Source organism: Lissotriton vulgaris, chromosome 3_1 (assembly GCF_964263255.1).
Source record: "Lissotriton vulgaris chromosome 3_1, aLisVul1.2, whole genome shotgun sequence".
Taxonomy (NCBI): Eukaryota; Metazoa; Chordata; class Amphibia; order Caudata; family Salamandridae; genus Lissotriton; species Lissotriton vulgaris.
In genome coordinates, this window is record NC_141689.1 from 589,987,128 (window position 1) to 590,014,912 (window position 27,785).

Here is a 27,785-nt window from a genome sequence, read left to right on the forward strand (position 1 = left end):
GCCTCGGGACAAAAACCTCACCAAGGGGCCCCAGTTGAACATAAAGTTTTTAAAATTCCCCAGGAAGATGTCTGAGAGCCGCTCCAAACTCAAAAAGCGCCATAGCCGGGCGTGCCACAAAGAGACGGCAGGGGCAGACGGGCTTTTCCAAGCGGCCGCCAGAGTCAACTTGGCTGCTCCCAAGCATAACCACATAATGCGCTTATCAGCCCTAGTCTGGTGTTCAAGCAATGGGTCCCTAAGGCCCAGCAAAACAAAGTCCATGGAATTTGAGAGCGGGTAACCCAGTATATCTTTAATGTGGGAGAGAACCTCGGCCCAGAACGGCCGGATGGTGGGACAGTCCCACCATATATGGCTGAAGTCCCCCAACATCCCACAGCCCTGCCAACACCTATCTGAGGCCGTTGGAAATATGCGGTGTAGTTTAGATGGGTACAAGTACCAGTCGAATAGGAGCTTCATATGGGCCTCCCTGAGGTCGGTAGAGTGGTTATGTGCTGTCACGTCCCGTCACAAGCTCCTCCACTCGCTGTCGGAAATGTCCCTCCCCAGTGTGGTCTCCCAGTGATCCTGATATCGAGGCCGTGGAGACATAGTAGTGTCTAACAACAGCCCATATAGAAAAGAGATCGCCCCCTTCATGGTGGATGTGCGAAGGAGGAAAGTTTCGAATTTCGTCAAGGGTCTGGTAGCGGCATCCACCACTCCAGGCGACGTCGCCCAGTGCAGGAGCTGAAGGTGTCTAAAGCGCTCCGTCGGCAAAACACCATAATCCCTCATACAGTTATGGAAAGTGAGGGGTTCGGCACCATGGAACAGGTGGGTGAGGGCTCTACAGCCACCCTCCCTCCAAGTCTCAAAGGGACCCTCCGTCAACGCCGGGGGAAAGGCCGGATTGAAATGGATCGGGGTGAACGGGGACGGGAATGTGGTCCACCGGTCATCGCTACTCACCGTGTCCCAGACCTTCAACACCGTGCTGGTAGGAGTGCTAATGTACGCGTTTCCGGGCCGGTCCACCTTAGGCTTCCAGGCCAGGTCCCAGATGGAACGACCCGTAACGCTCCGATCCATGTGGAGCCAGTGCTTCTCCGAAAGCTGTTGAGACCACTCCACGAGAACTCTCAATTGGGCAGCCTTGTAGTACAAATGCATGTCCGGAAAGCCCACTCCTCCCTCCAACCGCGGACGCCGGAGAACCGTAAACGGAAGCCGCACCCGGCCGCCTTGCCAGACATACTTCAGCATCACGGTCTTCAGCCGACGAAAGTAGTCCAGCCCTATCGGGATAGGCAAGGCCTGAAAAAGGTAAAGGAGCTTGGGTAGGAGAACCATTTTGAGTGCATGAATCCTACCCAGCCATGAGATAAATTTGGGCTTCCACCGGTCCAGTTCCGTACGAATCGACGCCAGCATCGGGGGGAAGTTAGCCTGGAACAAGGCGCCTATGGTAGAGGTCAGCCGCACGCCCAGGTAGAGCAAAGAGGATGACGTCCACGAGAGCGGAGTAAGCAGCCGGATCTGTTGCACCTCCTCCGGCGGCAAGGTCAAATTTAAGATGTAGGACTTGTCAAAGTTAACTTTAAACCCCGCCACTGTTTCATACTCAGAGAGCACCGAATGGACATGGGGTAGTGACAGCGCCGGGTCTCGAAGGGACAGCAGGACATCATCGGCGAAGAGCGAGATCTTATGCTGCTCGCCCGCAAAGGGGAGCCCTAGTATCCGCTCATTCTCCCGTATCGCCAGCACCAATGGTTCTATGCTGAGGGCAAAGAGAATGGGCGAGAGTGGACAGCCCTGGCGCGTACCTCGGGAATGACGAAAACTCCCGGACCTATGGCCGTTAACCAACACTCGGGAGGTAGGGTTATTGTAATTGGCCTCAATCATTCTTATAAAGTGGGGCGAGAACCCGAAGGCCACCAGCGTTCGGCGCAGGAACCCCCAATCAACGCGGTCAAAGGCCTTCTCCGCGTCAAGCCCTACCAACACTGCTGGTATGCGGAACCGCTCTGCTTTTTCAATTAAATGGACGACGCGCCACAGATTGTCATGAGTCTGCCTACCTTTAAAGAAGACAGACTGATCAGGGTGGATCAGGGCAGGCATCAGGTCTTGCAGCCTGCCCGCCAGGATGGAGGAGTACAATTTAGCGTCCAGGTTAAGGAGCGCTATCGGACGGTAAGATGCACAGGAGGTAAGGTCCTTACCTGGTTTGGGGATAATAGTAATCAACGCCTCGGCCATGGAGTCCGTGGTTCTACCGTCAGTGGCCATCGCTTTGAAGAGGGAGACTAAGTGGTCGCAGATGTCGGGCGCAAACGTCTTGTAGAACAGGGCCGTATAGCCGTCAGGCCCAGGGGCCTTATGCAGTTTCAAGGCCTTGATGGCATCCAAAACCTCCTCCCGAGAGATGGGGGAGGACAACAAGTCATTCCATTCTCTGGAAACTCTCGGCAGAGGCAGACCTCCCAGAAACTCGGATTGAGCCTCCGTATTGAGAGCTTCGCTCGAATAGAGCGCTACATAGAAGCGACCAAATATGTCCGCCTCGTCCGCGTCTTTATGCTGAACAGAGCCAGCGTGGTCACGCACGCCCCCGATATAATCCCTTTCGCGTTTGCCACGAAGCTGCCGAGCAAGGTGGCGCCCAATCTTATTGCCCTGGGAGTAGGAGGTACGACGAAGGCGCAGAAGGGTGAATTCCGCCCTGTTGTTATAATGGGCCTTCAGTTTCCATCGCACCGCCGTCAGGGGGCGCAGGGTCACCCTGGAGGGGTTCGCCTTGTGCGCCTGTTCCAAAGTGGCAAGCTCCGTCTCCAGAGCTTCCCTCTCTTCCCTCCGAAGTTTATTAAGGTTCGCATTGAGGGCGAGGCACGTGCCCCGCAAGGAGGCCTTGCACGCGTCCCACGTGTTATACACCGATGTGTCAGAAGGCGGATTGAGGACAAAAAAATCACCAATAGCCTTCCTCAATGCCTTACAGGACACCTCATCCCTCACCAGAGCCGCCGGGAAGTACAACTTCCGCCAGCCGTCTCCCCCCGCGGCCCAATGCAGCCCCAGGACCACCAAGCTATGATCCGACAGCGAGAGCGGAAAGATATCAGTCATTCGAATATCCCCCCTGAGAGCCTGGCTAACCAAAATATAGTCTATGCGGGAATATGAGCGATGGACGTGAGAGAAGAAAGTATAGTCCCTGGCCTGTGTGTGGACAAAGCGCCAGCTGTCTACCAGCCCCATTTCACCCACTTGACGCTGTGTTTCCTCCGAGAAGACACCAGTATCCGCCCTGCGGGCCCCAGAACTATCCAAGTCCCTGTCCCACACCATGTTGAAGTCTCCCAGCATGATTAAGTGCCCATCCACAAAGTCCCCCATCTTATCTAACAAACATTGCAAAAAGCCATTTTGACCTGCATTTGGAGCATACACCACGACAAAGGTACACAAGCGACCATACAGCGTCCCCTTCTCCATTAGCCAACGACCCTCCTTATCAACGCTCACCCCCAGGGGTTGAAAGTGGACGGAAGCCCGGAAGAGGAGGGCTACCTCTCTATGCTTCGTGGGCGCGGAGGCCCTGTAGATAAGGGGGAACTGCCTATGGCGAAGTCTCATTTCGTCCCTCCTAGCCAGGTGGGTTTCCTGAAGAGCAACCACATCCAGTTGATGGTCCGAAATGTACTTCCAAAGTTTCTGACGCTTCTGCGGTGAATTGAGGCACTTCACGTTCCAGGTGCCTATACTAACAGGCATAATGGGGATCTAGAACTCCACGCTATGTACGCGCCCAGACATACACACTCCACTCTTAGATCCCCGTCACACACCGGATCCCAATCCCATCGAGGACAACTACTCATAGGGAACCAAGGAAAAGTCCCTAGCCACAACCACACAGGAGCGACCACACGCACTCCCCCCCAGCATCCCAGAAAGGCCTCTCCACTATAGAGCACAAGAGCTGAAGAAGCACCATCATAGAGCAAGGGAAAAAACGCAAAGGTAAAGAGCACCGAAATCACCAACATCACGCATCCAGCACACACGGTCGCCACCACACCACCCCTTCCCCCAACCCCAACCCCAACCGCCCAACCACCGTACCCACACTCAGAGCCCCAACTGTCCCACCCCCCTGCAACAACCCGAGAACCAAAAAAACAGAGCACAAGGCCCGTAACCTGAACCAAGCATTCAGCAGTTCCAATGGGCCACAGGTCACAAGGTCCACATCAGACTGGAATCGGGGTGGGGGCACCAGTCCGGGGGCCCCCAGGGCCAAGGCCCGGGGCGTCTTCTCCAAAAGTACCATAGTACCCCAGGGCCGTAGGGACAGAGACCCTCCGGCGCCCGACCATCGAGGAAGTCAGGATTCATGCCGCTCCAGAGCTCTGCTGAGTATCTGCAAGCGTGGCCGAGGCCACCGACCCCACCGCTGATCCTCTCTCCTGCAAGCTGACAGAGTGGTCCGGACGTAACCGGTCCGGGGAAGAGCCAACCCGGTGCCACGATGAAGAGCGACGCCGTCGCCGCGATGGTGAGGACTGTGCCGTTTGAGAAGAAGGGTCGTCCTCCAGCCCCAGCAGCTCCCTCGCGGCCTTCAGGGAGCGAATCTGTGCCAGTCTGTTCTGCCACCGAAATATAATACGGAAGGGGTGTCCCCAGGAGTAGGAGATGCCACGCTCCCTCAGAAAAGCAGTCACTGGCCGGAATTCTCTCCTTTTTTGAAGCGTGGACGCCGCCAGGTCCTGAAACAGCTGCGGCCGATGGCCACGAAATTGCAGGGTGGTGATGGCCCTAGCCCTCCGGAGGATGCGTTCCTTCGTTTGGAAGTCATGTACACACGCGAGGATGTCCAGGGGGGGCCACCTCCTCGCCTAGGCAGGCCAACTCTGTGCACCCTATCCAACTTGATCTCCTGAACGTCTTCCTCATCCAACACTTGTAGGAATAGGGCCTGCACATATTCTTTCAAGTCTCCAGCCTCCCCCTCCCAAGGGACCGCTCTGATACGGATGTTGTTTCTTCTGGAGCGGTTTTCCAGGTCCTCGGCGTATGCTTGCAGGTTCAGGTTCTGGTCAGTAAGGCGAAGAACGTCTTGTTGCAATTGGTGAACGTCATTCGCCATACTTAAGTCATGATCTTCCAAGGTGGCCACCCGCTCACCAATTCCGTCCACATCTCTCCGGACCTCCCGTAGGTCCGACGCCAGCTGAGCGCGAAGCTCGGAGATGTCCTCCTTGATAGAGGCAAAGAGTTCCGTCATGAACGCCTTGGTGGCGGGCGCCTCCTCGTCCGTTTGTCTAGTCGAACCACTAGCTCTGGGGGAAGATGGCGGCTGTGATGCTTTAGAAGCTCCGTCCTTCATCGTCCTCCCCTTGCGCGGCAAGTTCGACATCGCAGCGGAGCCGTGGAATCAAGGCTACTGGGGATATAGGCCGCTCAAAAGTACCTGTGTCACAGGCAGCAGCCGCCCGATTAAGATGGCGGCTTGGGAGCTTCCCGCCAGAGACCCAGAATGACGGCAGCAAGCCCGGAGACCCCGTCTCACACAGCCGGGCCACGAACGCTGCCACACGATACCGCCGGTGCACAACTTAGTCCTCTATCACCGGACAATGTGGGCCGGGCAAGTAGTCCGCAGGGCAGAGCAGGCCTCTGAGTCCAACCAATGTCCAGGCCTGGGTGCTCCGCGCAGTACCAACAACCCCGAGTCACAGGCGGTGCAGGGTACGAGTCCACACCAGGCGGCACGGTACACACAGGGACGAGGAGGACCCTCCGACCCAGCAGTGGTCGCCGAGGGTGCCGCCGCGCTGTTCAGAAGCAGCCGCAATCAGATCGCACGGTCCCAAGGGACCGCTCTGATACGGATGTTGTTTCTTCTGGAGCGGTTTTCCAGGTCCTCGGCGTATGCTTGCAGGTTCAGGTTCTGGTCAGTAAGGCGAAGAACGTCTTGTTGCAATTGGTGAACGTCATTCGCCATACTTAAGTCATGATCTTCCAAGGTGGCCACCCGCTCACCAATTCCGTCCACATCTCTCCGGACCTCCCGTAGGTCCGACGCCAGCTGAGCGCGAAGCTCGGAGATATCCTCCTTGATAGAGGCAAAGAGTTCCGTCATGAACGCCTTGGTGGCGGGCGCCTCCTCGTCCGTTTGTCTAGTCGAACCACTAGCTCCGGGGGAAGATGGCGGCTGTGATGCTTTAGAAGCTCCGTCCTTCATCGTCCTCCCCTTGCGCGGCAAGTTCGACATCGCAGCGGAGCCGTGGAATCAAGGCTACTGGGGATATAGGCCGCTCAAAAGTACCTGTGTCACAGGCAGCAGCCGCCCGATTAAGATGGCGGCGTGGGAGCTTCCCGCCAGAGACCCAGAATGACGGCAGCAAGCCCGGAGACCCCGTCTCACACAGCCGGGCCACGAACGCTGCCACACGATACCGCCGGTGCACAACTTAGTCCTCTATCACCGGACAATGTGGGCCGGGCAAGTAGTCCGCAGGGCAGAGCAGGCCTCTGAGTCCAACCAATGTCCAGGCCTGGGTGCTCCGCGCAGGACCAACAACCCCGAGTCACAGGCGGTGCAGGGTACGAGTCCACACCAGGCGGCACGGTACACACAGGGACGAGGAGGACCCTCCGACCCAGCAGTGGTCGCCGAGGGTGCCGCCGCGCTGTTCAGAAGCAGCCGCAATCAGATCGCACGGCTCCGCCAAAGATCCGGGTCTCACCCTCCACGTGGTCGGCCGTCTGCCGAGCCTCTCAGTCCCTTACAGCAAGGAGCTCGCCAGCAAACCAGTGTCCCGGCGTAGAGGAGGGACCTCGATGTCGAGGGGAGGTAGAGGGCGACCGCCACTCCGCGATGCCACGCCCATCCGGCGCCGAGTCACTGCACTCCTAGGTGGCTACTCCCTTACGCAAGGCCGGTGCGCAGCAGGCCCGATGATGAAGTGCACCTGGTGACGTTGTACGGCCACTCTGAGACTCGCCGGGAACACCGGACCACTCCGCTCGATGCCGCTGGCCCCTGCGACCGTTTTCAGAGCCGAGTGGCGCCCTGAAGGCGATGCTGTACAATGCTTAGCAGGTCGGGCGCCGGAGCGACTCGAAAGCACGTCTTACTCCGACGCCATCTTGGCCACCGTTATTGATGTTTTTAAAGTATATTGTTTTTTAATATTTTTAATACTCAATGTTATTGTAATCTATATTTTTGTATTATATTTTTTTTCACTTCAGATATTCTAGTATGACAATGTTTTGGAGTGAATATTTGTATTTTTATTTTAAGTGTAAGGTTTATAATATTTTGGTAGAAAATATTTTCACCTCCATATTATGGTAGGTCAATATTTTTGATGTCAGTATTCAAGAATATACTCATAAGGAAATAGTATTTTGAGTTACATGAGTTACATTATCTGTATACCAGCACTCTCCTCAGAAGCTCCGCCTCTCCGCGAGTTCTCTGCTGTGCAGGGTTCGCGCCAGCAGCCCGCCAGTTCACCAGGTGATTTCTTTTTACAGGTTTACTGGCTTCTGTTTTCACAGGATTCTAGGATTGTTTGATTAATTATATATATTTTGACTAAGCCTGGTACTCTGAGCAGTTGCTTGCTTAATTGAATTGAGCCAGTTCCCGCCGCTGCTGCTCCTGCGGCCCCTCCAACCCTGTCACAGCCCCCGCTCCTGCTCCCAACTCTGGTCCCACCCCTCTCCCCGCCTAAGGCAAGCCTGTCTGCACCCGTCAGCACCCGTCAGCACCCCAGAAGTGGCCAGCGCCAGGAACCCTGGATCCACGACCTCCCACCGCTACAACAACAACGACCTCCTCGCACTCAACCCAGGAAGACTCTGATACTGTCAACTGGCATCCCCAGTCTCGACCCACGGCCAGTTCTCCTGCCACAACTGCCACCAGATGTTTGCCTCCACCCCGACACCCGGAACCACAGACGCCGCCGCCATCGACACGCTAAGGTGCATCCTCCTCATGTGCGCTCCTTACACAAACACACCACAGAAATCTTAAACCTACTCGACTCTCTCTCGCCCGACATAGCCTTCTTCACTGAGACCTGGCCCAACGCCGCCTCCACCCCCGACATCAATATCGCCATCCCGGACGGATGCAAGATCCAGAGGAAGGACTGCCCCAACCACCCAGGAGGAGGACTCGCCATCGTCCTCAAGAACACCCTCCGACTCACCACTTCCAGCGACACATTCCCTGCCGCAGAACACCTGCACTTCCAGATCCAGATCATCCCCAACACCACACTCCAAGGAACACTCATTGTCAGGCCCCCGGCCCCCGGTCACCCTTCACCACCACCATCACTGACTTCATCGCACCTCAAGCCGTCACATCAATGACCTACATACTCGTCAGAGACCTCAACTTCCGCCTAGACAACCCCAGCTACCCCAACTCCACCACCCACCGGGACAACCTCACCAACATCGGACTCAACCAACTAGTTACCACGCCCACACAAAGAGCAGAACACACCCTCGATCCCATCTTCACCGCAGGCACAAGTGTCTGGTTCAGCAACACAACACAGCCTCTGTGGACTGACCACCACTGCATCCACTTCACCGTTGATACACCCAAAGCACCAAAACCTGGAGTAAGGTCACCGATGAGCAGCCACATTCCATCTTTGCACGAGGAAACCCCGCCTGGGCACCCAACACAAACGCTGCAGCAATAGAACTCCACACCTGGAACTCCAACTGTGCAGGCAAACTCGCCCCACTACGGCACCCCGGCAAACAGCGCCCCAGGAAAGCTGCCTGGCTCACCACATACCTCCAAAAAGCAAGACGCACCTGCAGACACCTGGAGAAGACTTGGAGGAACACGAAGACATCCAACAGCTACTCCACCTACAAGAAGGCCATGACTGACTACCACAACCAAATAAGATCTATGAAAAGGAACTTCATCCACAACGAAAGCCTCACCAATACCACCAACTCCAAGGAACTCTTCACCATGATCCAGGAATTTACCAACCCTCTCAGCGAAGCCACAGACAGCACCCCATCCTAAGACCTTTGCAACAAGTCTGGGAGCTACTTCCACCTCAAGATCAGAAAACTCTTTGACAACTTTGTCGGCCACAAGCAAGACACCACTGCCAGCCCCTCGCCGCCCAGAGAAAACGCCCAGCCCACCATCACCGACTGGACTCCAATCACAACCGAGGACACCACCACGACCATGAAAAGCATCCCCTCTGGAGCCCCCACCAACCTGTGCCCCTGCACATCTACCACTGAGCCGCTGACACCATTGCGACTGGAATACAATGGACTATCAACACCACCTTCACAACTGGCACCTTCCCAGACAGCTGGAAGCACACGAAAATCAGGCCCCTACTCAAGAAGCCCACAGCTGACCCCACTGACCGCAAGAACTACCGGCCCATCTCGCTCCTCCCTTTCGCAGCCAAAGGAGCAGAGAAAGCTGTCAACAGGGACCTGTCACGATTCATCAAAGAAAACGCTATCCTCAACTCATCCCAATCCGGATTCCAGAGCAACCACAGCACCGAAACCGCCCTTCTCACCACCACAGACGAAATAGGCACCTGCAGTAATTACACAGCTTCGTTTGTGTAATCCAGATGCGTTTATTTTAAATTGACATCCTCAGCTTGGCAGCTCCTTACACGATGCTGCCTCCAATGTAATGCAACATACTCAGAACACAATGAGTTGAGCAATCTACATTCTGTCTGGACATTCTAGATCACACACTAACACTTGGAAATGTGATGATTAACTCTACACATCTTTTCCCTTACGAAAATAATAAAAAGAAATAAAACAATAAATATATAACAATTAACAGCAATAGAAGTGCACAAAGAATTGCATTTAGAAAGATGGCATTACAAGAAAATGACATTTATTCCAGCTGCCCGGTCACTTTGCAAAGATTTCCAACACTTCATACAGTACCATTTTCTAACACAACTACATTACCCCCCACTTCAACAACCTTCAACGGAGTGGAAAATGTACTATCTCCCTTTATAACCATGCCACCTTTTTATGTAACGACCCAATCTTCAACCACAATGTTGGATTCTTTCACACCTTTCCTGGTGTTATAATATTCCTCTGCACATTTCTGCTTTGCTGTGACACCAGCTTTAATAGAACACATTCAGGAGGACCCTCAAGACCTGGCTCTTCGGCTAAACGTATCTGCAAGCCCCCCTCCCCCTCAGCGCCTTGAGACCCTCGCTTACAATTCCCTGATTGATTGATTGATTGATTGATATCTTCAGTCCCACAAATAAACATTTTAGTAGCAGCAGGTGGATCAATGCATAATCTTGTTTTTAATTATTTGGTTTTGAAAGGAATCCAAAAATAAAAATTCAATAGAAAATTAAGAACAGGCACATTGACAGTAACTATTATTGCACTTTCAAATGATATCACACAATTTCTAAGAGCCACCCACGCTGATCTAATAATTAATTAATTTGATGATTCTGTAAACATCTTACTCCTTCTCATAAATTTTGATCAAATTACCCCCTCTAACCACATTTTTCACTTACCCCTTTCGGTACTTCAGGAAGACGCTCCTATTTGCTTGCTTTAGTAATTTTACTATTCCAATCGCTTATTATAGGGACAGCGAAGATTTCCAAAACTGAGTATTTACAGATCAGCACAGCCACAAAAATTAACTTAAGTGTTCCATTACTCAATATGTTGGACGTTCTACCTAAAAAAACAACGATTGAGCATGGTTTAATCGCGAAACTAATGCAAGAGCTGATATATTCAACATCTGTGTCCAATATGCAAAAAATGTAGGGCACTGCCATGCAACATGGTACCAATCCACATAAAGTCATTCTCCTATCTAGGGAAGTAGGGAGGAGTATTTGCACTGATTTTATGGAGAAGTGTGTTTTGCATTAAAATGATTTCATCTCATGTTGTCCACCGAATACTCTCAAAATCTTAATTTGCAAATGCCGTTCCACTGTGATAAAGCGATTACTAGCCCTGTTTCCAACCCGATTTGTAACATTATTTTCTCTAGAGCAGTGGTTTAAGAATTATTGCAAAGAAAGCAATGTCATTGCCATATCCATTTACGAAGTTCCTAATGGAAAATAGCATTTTAATTAAATGTAAAATGCCTATTAAGTCAGCTAATGGTAATGCGGTGAATTCACTCATAGTTTGTCTAAGAGAGAACAACACTAGCCGCTGTTGTCAGTGATTAACGTTTGGAATGTATTAATGGCATAATTTGAACAATCTGGGGTGTAGCTTACTCAGTGAGATTCAAGGGGTGTGAATCTCAAAGTTCCCAACTAAAAAGCAGTTTGCCACAGAGTAGAGGGATGAGATGATCAAAATTCGGGATGGGCTGTTCCCATGAAGAACAGGTTCAGTACTGATTTGCATTCGGTGGACCTCTGTCTCGAGAGGCACAGTAGAAGAAAAATAATGAGTTGGAATTTTGGACCGAAGATTTGCAGTAGTTAGATCATTTGCATACGTTCATGACATCACCTTTTGGATGTCAGTAATTTGTCTGAAAACCTAGAAATGATTAAGCTTTCTAAGCTTGTATTCTTTTTTTTATTTCAAATCATTTTTATTTTCAAATCAGAAATAAAAAGTACAAAACAATACAATACAATAAGGATCAAAGAGGCATAAAAGATATTACAAATGATTCATCATATGCAAAGTCCTGATCATGCAAGAAAAAAAAAGAAAATGGTGAGTGAATCGTTGACTCATTAGTGTATCGGACAAACCTAAATAAACAAAAAGAGGCATCAGCGGTGGTCATGCAATTACATATATATTACATATATATGAATACAATCGCAGTTGCGAAGCCATCAAGTGCCGCGCTTAAGGTTAAGTCTTGACTCGGAGGGTCACTGGTTAGAACAGGTTGACTTGAGAATAGCTCATTGCAGTAAGGGGGATCGAACGAGAAGGAGGAAGCATCCAGGGCCTTCCAAAGTTTTTTATGGGAGATGCGACTTGGTGAAGAGTGTAATGTAGGATTATCGGCACCTCTTAGAAAGGACAGCCAATCTTGCCACCTTTTGAATGACACCTCAGAAGGATTCTTCCATTTACACAGAATAACCTTGCATGCCAAGATTAGAAGGAGATCAAGAAGTTGACGATCCACCGGATTTGCCAGATGTGGCTCTTGTACCCCCAGTAGAACATACACAAATTCTCTAGGTGGATTGAAACCAAAGATGTGCTTAATACAGTCAAATATTCTGTTCCAGTAACCCTTCAGTAAAGGGCAATTAAATAACATGTGTGCCAAGTCCCCCACTTCTGCCTCACAATTCCAGCAAGTTGGGGAGTCCCTTAGGTTTGTTTTATAGAGTCTTTCAGGTGTCCAATACGTTCTGTTAATTAACATGAATTTAGTCTGTGACAGAATAGGCAAAACCTTATTTCTAAATGCAGTAGTGTGTATTATATCCCAGTCAAAGATCATACCCGTCATGTTTGATTCTGTTCCCCATTTCGTCTCATTCTTCCTGCTCGCTTTCTGAGGAAGGGGAAGGAGCATTTTATAGATCTTCGAAACGAAATGCCCAGATTTATACATGCGTGGAACAGAGCCCCTAGCCATGGTTCAGAGGAGGACAATGAGCGTGCAGAGAGGAGTGTTTTTAACTTCAGGAAGTCATAAAAATCTAATGGCGTGAGGGCATGCGTGGCTTGTAGGGACGAGAATGGTAGGGGTCAGTCCCCTCGAAAAGATCACTTGCTAAGTTAATACCTTTCGCGGACCAGTGAACCCACTGGAGCGGTACTCCGTTGAGTTTCAGTAATGGGTTGTACCAGAGAGCAATTGATGTGGATTTTTTTTATCTTTAGGCCTTTGTGGTTTGCTTGATCAAGTTTCAGGAGAGCCCTTCTTGTGTTCAAAAAAATATATTTAGAGTGGGGTATATGTGAAAGCTCCATGGTGAATAGGGCCACGAGTGGGATATTGCCCATTATCGCTTTTTCAATGTCTATCCATAGCGGAGTATAGTCTGGATCTTTGATTAGCCATAAAGCTCCTTGTTTACATAAGAACGCTGTTTGGTAGAGTCTGAAGTTCGGGAGGCCCAGGCCGCCTTTATCTTTAGCTAGTTGTAGCTTTTTCATTGATATCCTTGGTTTCTTCCCTTGCCACAGAAACGTACCAAACAGCTTCTCTACCCTGTGAATGAAGTCATCGGAGAAAGTCATTGGGAGCATACATGCTATGTAATTAACTAAAGGTGTTACCATCATCTTCAGGGTTTCAGCCCTGCCCCACCAGGATAAGTATTTAGGCGACCAACCATCTAGGAGCTTGTTTATTTTGTTTAGAACGTTGTTCTCATTAGTGCGAACTGTAGAGATTAGATCGCTATCAAAGTCTAACCCCAGGTATTTAAAGCAGCCCGGCTGCCATGTTAGCCCCGAGTCTCCTATCATGTCTTTAGTCCCAAGATTATTGAGCGACTTGACTTCTGTCTTGTCTTTGTTTAATTTGTAGCCGGATACTTTAGAAAATTCGTCAATCGTCGTGAGTAGGGCCGGTATTGCTTCATTCGCTTTCTCTGAGATTACCAATACATCGTCAGCATATGCTGTTAATTTTATGACACAGTCGTTGAAGGGGATTCCAGCTATATTTTTGTTGTGTCTAATTTGATACAGGAATGGTTCAATAGCCAACATGAATAGTGACGGGGAGAGGGGACATCCTTGGCTAGTGCCTTGGTATAGTCGAAAAGGTGACCAGAGTGACCCACCCGCCCTGACCCTCGCTATAGGACAGAAATAAAAGGACGTGATCATCTTTATGATTGAGGGGCCTAGGTTAAATTTAGGGAGCACGGCCTCCAGATACCTCCAATCTACTTTATCGAATGCTTTTTCAGCATCTAATGTTATTGCTGCTGTGGGGGTGGATAGGAGTTTAGCTTTCTCTAATACATGCGCTAGAGCCCTGGTGTTGTCACTAGACAACCTGCTTTTCATGAATCCCGCTTGGGAAGAGTGTATGAGTTTTGGTAGTAATTTCTGGAGGCGTGCTGCTAGGATGGAGGCAAAGAGCTTACAGTCAAGGTTTATGAGGGAAATGGGCCTATAGTTCTTAGTTAAGGTGGGATCTTTCCCTTCTTTCGGCATAACCGCGATGGTGGCCTCTGATAGGGTGCCCTTAGCTTCCCCTGTTTCACTTATTTCCTCGAACATGTTGAGCAAAGGTTGCGTGATTGACATGGAAAAGCATTTGTAAAATTTCGTGGAGAAGCCGTCCGGACCGGAGGCTTTACCACATTTCAAAGATTTAATGGCAGACTGGACTTCCAGTAACGAGATCGGGCCGTTTATGTCTGTTTGCTCTTCCTCGGACAAGGAAGGGAGATTGCAGTTACTCAAATACTCATTTATCTTTTGGTTTTCCACTTCTACATTCTTGGAGTAGAGTTTCTCGTAAAATTCTTTAGGAGGTCCGTTATTTTGGCTGGGTCGGAATGGGCAACTCCCATGTGGTCAGCTGTGGAATTTATCGTGTTCTTTTGTATTTTAAATTTGAGGTACGCTGCCAGACTTTTACCTGCTTTGTTTGATTCACACAGTTTGAACCTTTTCCTCCTACCCAGCCAGACCCCTGCCCTTTCACTTACACTTTTATTATATTCGTATTTCTTATTGGCTAACTTATCTAGTGGCTCGGCTTTTCTGTCCTGCAAGTGCTTAGCCTCTAGGATTGCTATTTCTTTCTCTAGTTCCTCTAATTTCCCATTATGTTTCTTATTCATGGCAGATTTAATCTTGATAATTACACCTCTTATAGTACTTTTTAGTGCTTCCCACCTAGTTAAGTCTGAGGTATCACCCCTGGTATTGTGGACCAAATATTCTTTGATAGTGGTTTCAATGGTTGCTCGGTGTTGTTCGTGTTCAAGAACCTCATCGTTGAGCCGCCATGCTGACTGACAAGTGGATGGTTTTATGTCTGAGATGGTGAGTGTAATGCACGAATGATCGGACACAAGCCTTGGTTGTATTGAGGTTTCTATTATTCTGGGTGTGGCGTTCTGTGTGATAAATAAATAATCAATCCGTGAGAACGAGTCATGGGGCGAGGAGTAGAATGAGTAGTCCCTGCCAACCGGGTTTTGCAGGCGCCAAGAGTCTACCAGGTGGAATTGCTCACAGAGATTTTTGAAGGCTCTATGAGACCTATTACTACGGAAGGGACAACGAGAGTCTCTGTCCAGAGTCGGGTCAGATGGTAGATTAAAATCCCCCGCGAGAATGTGGACTTCCAAGTCCGAGATCTTTTCAATTTGTTTCGTAAGGTCCGACCAAAACTTCAAGTCGCATGTGTTTGGGGCGTATATGTTAGTAATGTAGAATTCCCTCCCATCTCCCCTTGGTGTCAGTCGTAGATGAGAGGAGGTCAATGTTAGATTTTTTGGAGATCAGAGTCACTACTCCATTCTTTTTCCCTATCGGATCTGAGCCCGTGACATCCCTGAAGAATTTATTCCTAAGTGTATATAGCTGTTTAGCCTCCAGTTTTGTTTCTTGGAGCAGTGCTATGTCTGCCTTCTGCCTGCGCAGATAGTCTAAGATTTTTGGGCATTTTACTGGATTGTTAAGGCCTTTGACATTGAGGGAAAGTACCTTTAGCTTCCCCATCTGAGTAACCCCCAGAGGTGTGCTAACTACTGGCAATGGTGTAGTCATGTTTAGAGTGTATGATCGTCAGTAGACCATTTATGTAGATTGACACCCTGCGTTTTGTTATTCCCCTTTTCATCGGTGTTCCTGCTCTCATTGGTGATCCGTTGAAGTACCTCATAATGGAATAGACTTCCCCTGTTTGCGTGGGCACTAAGGTATCGACTATACTGGTTGTAAGCATGACCTTCAGCGAAATATATGCAATTGAACAACCCTTTCTTGTGACAGTGTGTGGAAAGTGCGCATAGACTGACGACGGAATGCAACCACTGCTTAAAATTAGGACATTAATTAAATGAAAAAGATAAACCACCCCACATATACCCCAACCCCAACCCCTGAACCCCCCACCCACCCCTCCCCAAAAGTAACTAGTAGGCATGGTGACTAGAGAAAAATAATAACAGCATTATCCTCCCATGGGTAATAATGCACTTTACAAATGTTGGAACTGGATTTCTGTACCAATCATAACAGATTATCACAACAGGTGTGACCATAACTTTGAACAAACTAATACTAGCACTCCTGACAGTGACATGGCAGGTCTAATATACTAACAGGCTAACATAGTATAGCAGAATACATAATGTAACATACTGCAGCAGAATCTTGCAATAGACTGTGTATAATAGTAGGCAATGGTTGCCATCATACCAGTTCTGTATGCGATACGTTGCAATTAACGTGTCCGTGACCATGATAACAGCACTATTGAGACTAATTTGAAAATGTGGAAACAACAACAGCAATATTTATCCTCTCCATCGTATAGACTTTAGAGACCGTTCCCTTAACGCAAAAGTTTGTGGAGCATAGGACTCATGCAATTATTCTATGGGAACATGGCCACATTTGAGTCTGCGAATGGCAGACTCCCTCATATCATATCATATATGTAGTAGGTGGTGACAACCAGGACTGACAACCATACATTGGCGTACACCACTTTAGGCAAAGGTATTGTCAAAAATGTGTGTACATGATGCGTAGTAAAACAAAGGATACTCAATGTGGGACAGGAACTGAAGCAGAGGCCGAGGCAGAGGCGGATGCCGTCGCAGGAGTAGTCGCTGAAGCTGTAGCTGAAGCAGAGGCTGAGGAGGAAGCCGGGGCATTCCCATCCGTGGGACCGTTAGTGTCCATGTCTTGAATATCTTGGCTGCCCAGGAGTCTTTTAAGTTTTAGTGGATCCGTGAAGACCTGTGTGGTTCCATGCAATGACACTTTGTATTTGGAAGGGCCAACGAATCCATATTGGTAGCCTCTCGCTTAAAGCTGTGGACGAAGGGCCAGGAACGCCTTCCGTAATTCGACTGTTTCCTTGCTGTAATCCTGCGAGATGTAGACTTTCGTATTCCTCCACAGGATGTGGTTGCACTTCCGGATGAATGCCAGGATCTGTTCCACGTGTTGGTATCTCAACGGTTTACAGACGATAGGCCTGGGGCCTCTCTGATTTTTCATTATCCTGCCTGGGACACGATGGGCTCTATCGAACTCAAGCGGCTGATGAAAGGTGATGTTTGTGGACTGTGTGAACCACGTTTCTAGAAACTGTACGCAAGAGCTGTGAGACTCTTCAGATCCCTCCGGAATTCCGAAAATTCAGAGGTTCCCCCTCCGGTTCCTATCCTCCAACTCAGATAGTCTTCTCGTGGTTTGATCTGAGGCTATAGACAATCGTTTGAGAGCTCCGCATGATGTAGTTTGTGCATCCTCTATTTGGCTAATCCTTGACTCTGCTTCAGCCAACCGTATATTCGTGTCCCTTATGTCCTGTCTGATGGCTACGACCTCGTCTCTGGTTGATTTTGCTAGGTCTCTTAATTTGTCTAATCTGCTCAGTATCATGTCAATGGCATCACCTTTTTCCTGTATGCCTTTAAGAGGACTTGATTGTTCAGCCTTGAGTCTCTTTAGACTCTTCGAATGCTCCTTGTCCCCCATGGTGTAGCTGGAGATGGGGTCTTTCGATTAGCAGATAGCGCAGTCGGCTGCAGTTAATATGATTCCCACAGCTAGTGTACGCTTGATCTGTAATACAGTAACAGAACTATGTATTCACTTCGTCGCCATTTTAGACTTCAACTAGGCTGTTATGATCGCTGTTGGCTCCGACCCGGTTCACTGCATCGAGTCAGGCTCCACTGTGTGTTCAGACCCTCTTTTATCTACACACTGCTGGCTGCACTGGCTGTAATGATGTGGCTGCGGCCGGCTTGAAACAAGCAGCATGTATTGGTTGTGCTTCTTACTGTTGCCACTCAATGCTGTCATCCTGTAATGCCAAATGTCTATAGAGTGGGACCATTGCATAAACGGGTTTTCCCGCGCTCCGAGATCAATCCTGCACTATGTGTAGAGAGCGTCCGCCATTTTAGATGAGTGTGCCTGCCCCCGAGATGTGGTTAGGTTGTATGCTCCCCATAATGGTCAGCTTGACTGAGACACGTTCATATTTGATCTTAGCTCACTCCTACTGCCTTGCTTGCAGGAAACCAATTGATTATTGCCTGCACGATACAACTTGCCAGCTGTTTGCGAGCTGTTTACAGACTTGCGGCCGCCATTTTGTTTTCGATCCTCGTCCGGATTTCAGGATGCCGGTTGCAGCAGGGACAGGCTGTACTCACTATTTTGGGCTCTGGTCGTGAGGCGTTGTCTGGTGTCGCTTCGTGTTGGTCGTCCGGTCTGTTCCTCCGTCGGAGCTGCCAGAGCCGCCGAAGCTGCCGCCGTCGGAGCCGCCGAGTCTCCGCCCATATTCTGCACTGGCTGCAGCCACAGCGTAGAATTCACAATTAGGGCATTTCCAGGGGGACCTCACGCCTTCAAGTAGACTCCATAGGTGCCCCTCACCTTCCGATCCACTCGTTCGCCGTCGGGAGCAGTTTCAGACCGGTTTAAGGGGTTCCAGTCCCTTGTTTGGTAGCTCGCCACACGCCCCCTAAGCTTGTATTCTTTAGTGTGTCGCCCTAATTAGGACATGTATGCCCAGGTCTGTGTTTCTCGCTCACTGTGTCACTGGAAGAAAGCTGTACCTGGCTGATTAGCCCATAACTAGGGGAAACCATTCCTGGGTTGCTTGTGGTCTGGTTCAGGCAGGATCTAACTTGGAAGTTAGTGCTGGACTTTTCTGATTGGAGCAGGATGAAAAATGGGGTGACATGGTGTGCCAAATAATTATGTATTGTGATGCGGCCCAAGTAATTACTTGTGGCTTAGATGAATCCAAGCATTCCATTCATCACTTTTTTGTATACTTCAGTGTGTCGTTTCAATGTGGTGGGTATGCACAGACCTTGGTCCCATGCACACTGTGTCACTGGAACCAAGCTTTACCTAGCTGATGAGCCCATAACTAGGGCGAAACCGGTACTGGGTTGCCTGTGTTCTGGTTCAGGGAGGAACTGACATGGTAGTTTGGGCTGGACGTGTTTGATTGGAGCAGAGTCAAAACTGATTTGCATATAGCTGGGTCCAACCGGGGGTGGGAAGCCATGCAAAATAATGATTAATTGGCATGCGGCCTAAAGTAATTACCAGTTTCTGAGATGAATGCAAACATTCTATCCATCACTTTTTTGTATAATTTAGTGTGTCGCCCTAAATGGCACTAGTATGCCCAGACATGGTTACCATGCACACTGTGTCACTAGAACCAAGCTGTACCCAGCCGATGAGCCCATAAGTAGGACAAACCTGGTCCTGAGTTGTTTGTGTTCCCTTCAAGGAGGACCTGGCTTGGTAGTTTGGTCTGGACTGTTCGGATTGGAGCAGGGCCAAGACTGATTGCATATGGCTCAGTCCAAACTGGGGTGACATGGTGTGCAAAATAACAATGGATTGGGATGTGGCCCGAGTAATTACAAGTGGCTGAGAGTATACTTTAGTTTGTCACCCTAAGTGGAATGGGTATGCCCAGACATGGGTTCTGTGCACACTGAGACACTAGAACCAAGCTGTACCAGATTGATGAGCCCATGACTAGGACGAAACCGGTCCTGGGTTGCTTGTGTCCAAATTCAGGGAGGACCTGGCTTTGCAATTCGGGCTGGATGGTTCTGATTGGAGCAGGGTCAAGATTGATTTGCATATAGCTGGGTCACATCTCAGTGAAATGGTGTGCAAAAAACGATAGATTGGGATGGAACCACAAGTAATTATCAGGGGTTAAGATGAATTCAAGCATTCCATCCATTACTTGTTTGTATACTTTAGAATGACCTCTCTATGAGTAGTTTCAAACAGAAAAAAGAGGACTCCATTGGCCACCCACATTGATATTTTGGTTGTTTTGCCCCCATAAATTGCCAATACATATTATCTTTATCTCTTGAATGTGGTGTGACAGGTTAGATGTTATGCCCCTACACTGCCGGCTAGATCCCACTTACAATATGAGTAATATGTTCTGTGTGACAAGATCTAGCAAGGGGTTGGCTGAGTTATATGTGTACAATCAAATCTCTGACAGCACACATTATATTTAGGATCAAAACATGCTTTGATGCAAACCCACTTGTAGTCGCAAACCACTTAGATACAAAATCACCCTTGTGCAGGGCATGTTGACAGGTTTAGGTGCAAAGGAAAAATGTAACAGTGACATATTGAAGACTTTTGACTCCCCTACATTTTTTAGAAGAGGCCTTAGCGCCTACCCCTCAACATGTGGTGTCTGACCTCTGTTTTACTGAATATGACTTCAGGTAAGAGAGTCAGAGTGTTGGGTTGTTTAATGTAGGAGAACTGACCCAGTTGCTGTTTAAAACCTGAACAAGCTTAATCAGGTAGCATTCACAGGTAATGGCCTCAGCTGAGTTTCCCAACATTATCTCTGCTAGGATATTCAGAGTCGAGGGGTTAAATGGGAGGTGGGCAAAGCTGCAGAGTGTTACAATGGCAAGTTGGAAAAAAAGAATAGGAGCATAATTAATTAAGACAGAAAGAATATAGTTAAAATTATGTTTAAAAAGAGAGACGGGGAAAAGACCAGGTGATGGGGGCAGACATCCTGGAACATTATCCCTTGGAAAACTTACTGTTGCAGGAAGAAATAATCCTAAAGGTGGTATCGCAACATTACCGTACCTTGATCAAATATACCTCAGACACCTTCAAGCCCTAAATGCCAGATGAGAGGTGGACATTTGAGAAATTGATGTCATTGATTAGGAGCTGCTCCTCATGCACCAAAGGGAAGTAGTTATCAAGTCCTGATTACAGTTAATGCACTTGAAAATGCTACAAAGAATCTACTACAGCCACAGTAAATTGAGTAAGTTATCCAGCCCGGATGCCTGAGGTGGGTTTCCGATGAGGTATCATTTCTACATATGGAGATGCCTCCAAATTTGATGTGACACAGGAGCTTGAAGCAGTAATGGGCCTGAAGATACTGGGAATGCCCCAACTAATACTTTTGAGGATCCCAAATGGATTGGATATTCCAAGTCGACAACTGGGATTTTGCATGTTGGGGTTCACTGTAGCCAAGCAAGACGTGGCCAAGATTTGGGGGCAGACACAAGCACTGACCATGGTGCAGTGGAGGGAGGGAATGAATATCTGCATGGAGACAGAAAGGGTGATGTTAGAAAGTAAGAGGTGCCCCATGAAATTTGAAAATGTGTGGGGAAAGTGGAGAACGTATCACAGGCTTGAGCTACTATGAAGTGCTGAGGGAAACAAAGGGACTCTGCAACTATGGTAGGGAGAAGGTAGGGGAGAAACCTACGAAATGTATTAGGGTTTAGTAGCCCTCACACCAAGGGGGAGAATTCAAGCGGAATGGTGGGCGAAATCATCATATTAATATCCGGCTATTCTGTATGCTTGGTTTTGTGCCTATACAATCGATAAAAAGAGTTATAAAACAATATAGAGCTGGAAAAGGAGCGGGGTAGGAGTAGGCACAGAAGAAGAACTCAGAAGAGGGGTTGTGGTGGGAGTAGTGCTATGAGTAGGAGTTGGGGTGTTGGTAGAAGTAGTTTTAGGAGTGGGAGAAAAGTGGGATTACAATTAAGTTTAGTGTGGGAGCAGGACTTTGAGTTTACCTCCGTTGCTGTGCAGCTCCTCCCTGTGTTTTCTTTCTGTTAATGGTCCAGGCAGTGCAAGCAGTTATATCAGTTACTTCAGCAAGACTAATGGCCTTGTTTGCTGACAGAATATGTGAATGGCACTTTACATAAGCAATGCCTGATGGAAGCTGACCAAAAGTCACTTTTTAAAGGCTTGGCCTGCCTTGACAGTTCATCTATCACCAGATATAGTGTGATTAAGAGAGGGAGTTGCCCCACCCACAAGTTAATTTTTTTCAGTTCACTGACAGAATATCGACCCCCAAAATATTGCGATACAAAAATATTGCAACCAAAATATCGATAAGAAGAATATCGTCATCATATCTTTATAATGTTAAGTACGAAAATATCGAAAGACATTTTTATGTAATTAATAAATTAGTCGTACTAAATATTGTTTTTTAAATATATATAATACATTAATTAATAATAAATAATATAAATAAATACAAAAATACATTTAGGGGCTTATCGCCATGTCTTGCACCGGCTGACCTCCTGTCGCCGGTTCCAACCGCCTGCTTTCATTGCGACTGAACACTGTTCAGTCACATACATCTATTTCTCTATGGGAGCTTGTGTTACGACCCTAAACAGGCCGTAATATAGGCTCCTATGAAGAAATGGCGTGTGTGTAAAACCCTGCACCCTGTGGCAAACACCCCATGGTACCTGCCACACAGTGTAGGGATTTAAAGGGGGAAGCGGGCCCTGCTAGGGGCCCCTACAGTCACATTCCGACAGCCTTTCCATGGCAGAAAGGCCGGCATGCAAAGGCGGTGGGAAACTGAAATCATAATTCCGACGATGAAAACGTCGCCCATAGGGGATTACGGTGCGGTACCGACCAGACAATGAGAGCCAGCCAGAACCGTGTCGGTGGATCGGCCGGCTCATACCGTGAACGCCGCTATCGTAATTCCTCTGACTTCGGTTTGAAAGCTTCCAACTAGGGGTCAGAGGCTTTCCGACCGACAGTGTAATCTGCCATTTAATATATATTTTAACAAATATAAAAAATAACTCATGTAACATAGTTAAACACACATAAATAATAATCAATATATATATTTACATATGTCTACTTAAAAAACGATTTTGAAACTATTCATTTCAATTTATATTACAATTTAAAAATTGGTAAAATAATGTAATATAAAATATATATATATATATATATATATATATATATATATATATATATATATATATATATATATATATTTACATATACTTATAAAATTAAAATTCTCAAGATTTAGTAAAAAAATATTGCACACATAAAAAACATCAATGATGTTATAAACAATAAAAAATAGAATGGATATTTTAATACAAATACTATTCCCACTACAATTTATTTAAAACTACCCAAACTATAATAATAAATATATAAAAAAACACAGAATTCCCACTTCATGTAACGCAAAAATGAAAAAACTTGCAAACATTTCCAAAATCTCCCTCCAATAAATACAATAGTAGTAAAAATATTTAATTACAGATACGTTTCATTTACTATAACCATTTTTGCCACTACAACAGAAGGAAAACTGTTACCGTACAAAAGGGTAACATTTACTACACCCACTCCAATCAAAACAACAGTTGGGAAAGTGTTGGATTGCGAAGGAGTAAAATTTACTATTGCCACTCCACTAAGTACAACATTAGGGAAAGTGTTGGATAGGGAAGGGGTAAAAAATTACTATTCCCACTCCAGGTACTACAAAATCAAGAAGAGTGTTGGATTACAGAGGAGTTAAATGAACTATTCCCACTCCACCTGGCACACAGTAGAGAAAGTGTTGGATAGCAGAGGGGTAACATTTACTATTCCCTCTCCTGCCACTACAAAACTAGGGATAGTGTTGGATTGCAAAGGGGCTAAATTTACTATTACCACTCCAGCAAGTACAACAGTAGAGAAAGTGTTAGATTGTGGAGGAGTAACATGTACTATTCCAACACCAATAAGTGCAACAGTAGGGAAATTGTTGGATACTGGAGTGGTAAAATTTGCTATTCCGATTCCAGCAAGTACAACAATAGGAAAAATATTAAATTGCAGAGGAATACAATGTTCTATTCCACTCCAATACGTGCAACAGTGAGGAAAGTGTTGGATAGCAGAGGGGCAAAATATACTAATATCACCCTAGCCAGCACAACAGTTAGGAAAGTGTTGGATGGTGAAGGAGTTAAATTTACTATTCCTACTCCAGTCAGTACAACAGTAGGGAAAGTGCAAGATTGCGGACGAGTAAAATGAACTATTCCCACTCCAGGGGGCGTGGCTTGGCCGGCTGCAAGATGGCCGCACTCTGAGTGGGCTCTGCCAACCAAGCTTCCTTATCCGCCAAAATCCTGCTGCATCCTCACTGCTTTCTGCACAAAAGTTGGTATTTTGGACAGCCTGCGCTTCCGTGCATCACCTGCCCCAACTCCCGCTCTCCTACCTGGTCCTACGGTGGAGTTACGGATTTCGGGGCCGACTCTGTGGTTCCATCTTGGCCCCTGGTGTGTGTTCCCTGCCGCTACTGGTGCCGTGTGGGCCCTGGGTGCCCTGTCTGGACTGCTACTTCACCCGTTGCGGTGGCTGCCTCTGCACAGTGAGTGGGGCTCCCTCTGTGTGTTAGTTGGTGGGGTGGGAGCCCTCTGCTCTGTGGCGGGGGCTCGGTGGCGTCGAGGCTTCTTCATTCCCCGCTTCCTCCTACGAAATTGCAGCGGCCCTCGGGCCTAGACGGGTGAGTGGCGGACCCCCCCGTGCCTCCCTCGTCTGTGCCCTCCCCCTTTGGGGGTGCCCTCCTCCAGTGTCCAAACCTGCCTCTGTCCGATCAAGCCCCGCTGTGTGCCCACCTTTGCGGTCCTGAGGAGGAGCTGCCTTCTACAGTGGCCCAGAGCTGTGGCCCGCCTGGGAGCCTCCCTTCATCGACTGGTCGGTCTGCTGCTGGGTGTGCTACAGGGCGGGCTTCCCCCGTCTACTAGCCTGTCCATCTGTCTTCCGTTGTTCCGGCCTGCTGTTCTCGGCCTGCCGGCCGGTCTGCTGCTGTCCCCGGCATGCTCTTTTGGGCGTGCAGCCTGCTGCTTGGTGTGTGGCGGGGGGCCTTCCCTGCTTGCTGGCCTGCTGATTTCCCCGACGCTGCACACTGGTTGTGGCAACCCTTTGAAGTCTGCTGGGGGATCCTGGAGCTGCAGGGTCCCCTCCTTCTGAGCCGCTATCTTCCGTATTGTGAGGGGGCCTGACTCTGCCTTGGGGACTCCTGTGGTCTGCGTGCTGGGCCTGCCCTCCCCTCCCGGTCTATTGTTGAGCCTCTGGCTGTTTCGCTCCAGCTGGGATCTCCTACTGCTGCTTCTCCCCAGGTCTCCTGCTGTGCTCTCTCCATACCTGCCTGGCTCTCCACGTTGTACTGCATGCCTGCTTCTGGGCCATTTTGGAGGCCCCCAGCTTCCTCTGCTGTTTCCTGGTCTGCTTGGGCGTCCAGGCGTCTTGCTACATTTTAGGATTTTCTCTCGCTGTCTCCCAGTCCACACCACTGCACAGATTGCACTTTGAAACTTTATCTGGGCATGCCGGCCTGTCACTGGAGGCTGCTGCGTTAAAGACTCTGTATCAGCTTCAAATTTACACTGCTGACCCTTCCTCGCCCCTTCTTGCTGTGGCCGCCTGGGACCGGCCGGGTGCCTCGCACTAGACCTGTGGATTGGCACAGAGCCTGCTACAGTATGCTACTCGAACTTCCCCTGCTCCCTGGGGCTGCATGTCCTTCCTTCTCACTTGACTGGGCTCACTGCTCACCGGTATCGCCCTGGCCTCGGTGCCTCCTGCTTGCCATTCATGTCTGGGGCGCCCCACACCTTGTTGCACTTCTGTCCCTCCATCTTACATTGCTGGCTGGCGGCGTCTGGTTAACGTTCCACATCGCAGGCCCACACTCTTCACCTTGGACTGTCTGCTGCTGGCTGTGATGTGCTGCCGGGGATGCTCCCTCAAGTAGCTGGAACCTCCTCTCTTCTGGTGCCTGTGCGTTGCTCCCTGTTGGACCCTGTGCTGTTGGTTACTGGCTGCTTGAGTATATCTCCCCCATCTCTTGCTCTCCTCCCATCTCGGTTGCCAGGTGCCCACTTTGAGTTCCTAACACCATGGGGAAATCGGCCCCTAAGCAGCCCAAGATCACCTTTGAACTCAGGAGGTCCTCACGTCAGGACAGTGCGGGCTCAGACGGAGTGATTCTGCTGCAACGATGGAGCCCCCTCCGAGCCGAGACGACGACCTTAAGGCAATCATGCTTAAGGTAAAATCTACCGTCACCAGATCAGCTTTCAGCTCGCCTCGACTCAGTGAAGGCTTGTGTTGATTCCCATGATAACAGACTGCTCCATGTTGAATCCAGGATCTCGGACGCCGAAGACGCGGCCACCCAAGATAGGCAGAAGCTACTCCAAATGGATAAGATTCTGGCAGTGATTCGAGAAAAAAATTAAGATTTGGAGGCTTGCTCTCGTCGGGATAACCTCCGCTTCACGGGCCTTCCGAAGTACACCAACATCTCCAAAATGGAAGACTTCGTCGAGCAGCTGCTCAAGGAGCTCTTTCGGACGTCCTGTCCCACTTCTTCGTTGTGGAACGAGCCCACCGCTCTCTCAGCCCACGCCCGGGTCCTGGTCTGCCACCCCGCCCCATTGTGGCAAAGATCCTGAACTTCCGGGATCGCGATGCTATCCTTTGGGCTGCTCGTGACAAGGGCACCATCACACACTAGGGTAACACCCTCTCCTTCTACCCGGACTACACCCTGACCGTTCAGGCTGCCAGGAGAGTTTTTGCCGGCCAAGCGCATCCTCCAGAAGCACGACATTTCATATTCCCTGGCCTACCCGGCAAAGTTAAGGGTCCGACAAGGTTCCAAGACACTCATTTTTCCTGACCCGAGGGAGGCCCTGGCCTTCGCCAAGAGACTGGAAAAAGAATCTCGATCCTCCCCTCCGAAGTCCCCACTCGAGAGTGCTAGTCGCCTCAGCGACAACGATTTGCTGTGCGAGCAATGTTTCTTGATCAGCATGTTATATGTTTAGTGATGCCGCTACCTATCTCAAGCTTTGCCACCCTGCTCTATTGCAGGGGTGTTCGCCGAGTCCTGCCATGCCCCCACTGGGATGATTCCCATTAATGATGCTACGTTTTTCCCTCCAAGATGTGTGTCCCTGCGGCTGGGGTTTCTCAGCCTGATTGGGGGGTTGGAGTGGGTGTGGGGTGGTCAGGTTTCTTTCATTTTGGGTCAGGGGGGAGGATTTGTGGTGGTGGGTGGTTGGTATTGTGGGTCTTTTCCTGTTTGGCTTTTGACACTACATCGGGTTTCCTTTACGGCACCGTCGCAAGTCGGTCTCCAGTCTGCATTCTGTATTGTTTGGTTTTTTTGCTTGGTGCAATGCCTTCTGACTCGTCTTGATTGTACTTGTGGGTTATGTATTGTGGTTCCATACGCTGCTCCACTGGTTTCCTCCCTTGTTCCCTTGGCTGCGTCCTCCTGTGGTCAGACATGTCCGGCGCTTTCGCCACCTGCTGGCGCGCTTTGCACCCTCAGCCACACTTGCCAGTCTGACGCTCATGCGCTTTGTCCCAGCTGCTCCGTTGGTGGGAACCCCCATGTGCTGCCTGCCTTTACCTGCGCTGCTCCCCATTAGCGTTTCCCCTTTGCTTCCACCTGGCTCCCTTACTCCATATGGGCACTGTTACGAGCTGCGATGGCCATCCTCCGCAAGATGCTGTGCCCTTCCCCGCCCCTAATGGCTGACATTGTCTGCTGGGCTTGGAATGTCCGCGGCCTGAATGACTACCCCAAGGCCCGTCTGATACACTCCCATCTACAGCGCCACAAGGTGGATATTTGCCTCTTACAGGAGACACACCTGTTCCGT